This window comes from Hipposideros armiger, unplaced genomic scaffold (assembly GCF_001890085.2).
Source record: "Hipposideros armiger isolate ML-2016 unplaced genomic scaffold, ASM189008v1 scaffold_8, whole genome shotgun sequence".
NCBI classification, from domain to species: Eukaryota; Metazoa; Chordata; class Mammalia; order Chiroptera; family Hipposideridae; genus Hipposideros; species Hipposideros armiger.
The window spans coordinates 2,005,165-2,006,181 of NW_017731358.1; positions in this window are offsets into that span (position 1 = coordinate 2,005,165).

Below are 1,017 nucleotides of genomic sequence, written 5' to 3' on the forward strand. Positions count from 1 at the left end.
GGGCCCTCTGGCATCCCAAGCCAGCTCTTAACCAGTGCGCAACTCGGCCGGCCCCATCAGAGGCATTTCTGAGGGTGTGCTCTAGGAATATCGAAACCCAAACCTTGAACAGAGAGATACTAGAGCTGGCCTTGAAGGGTTTGAGGATTATAAGCCTAGGAGCACAGGGCTCGAGAATCCTTAGCTGAGAAGATGGAACAAGGAGGGCTGTGGGGCTCTGTGTGTTGGTGGAGGCCAAACAAACCCAGAGCATCACAGGGCCTTCCCAGTGTGTGTAGGCACTGAAGATGGTGGTTTCTGAGAGGTGACTTCAGAAGTACAGGGTGAGCATCTGCTGAGCCAGGGACCAGGGACCAGGGTCGGGGGTTAGGGCTGGGAGAGGATGCCAGGACCCCCAGAACCTCGGAGAAGGAAAGGGAACTCATGTCACTATCAAGGCTGACACTCAGCTTCCTGGGAACTGACCGGGCCTTGAAGCCCTCCAGTGACAGAGAACTCATTACTTTCTAAGAGGGCATTTCGTTAGAGAAAATTCATCCAAACACTGAGCTGAAATCTACCACTTCTAATTTAACTCTTTTGGCACTTGGCCATGACTCAGAGCTACACAGAACAATTTTTTTTCAATATTATTTTATTTTAATTTCAGGTGTACAGCATAGTGATTAGACATTTATATAATTTAAGAAGTGATCCCCCTGTCTTTCATATCCCTGTGACAATAGTGTAGTTCCCTATTTATGCTGTCTAGTCCCTTCCCCTTCTCCCTCATTCCCACCCCACTCCTTCATGGATGGGGTAGAGGCTTGATCACTGCACTGTACACCTGAAACTGATGTTGTATAACACGCAGCTGCAGTGTTGCCATGGGGACATGGGGGACAGTTCGAGGAATGTAATTGATAATGTTGTGAATATTTTGTAGGTTGTCAGGTGGTCACATGTCTTGCATCATGGATGGGGAAGAGGCTTGATCACTGCACTGTACACCTGAAGCTGATGTTGTATAATATTGTA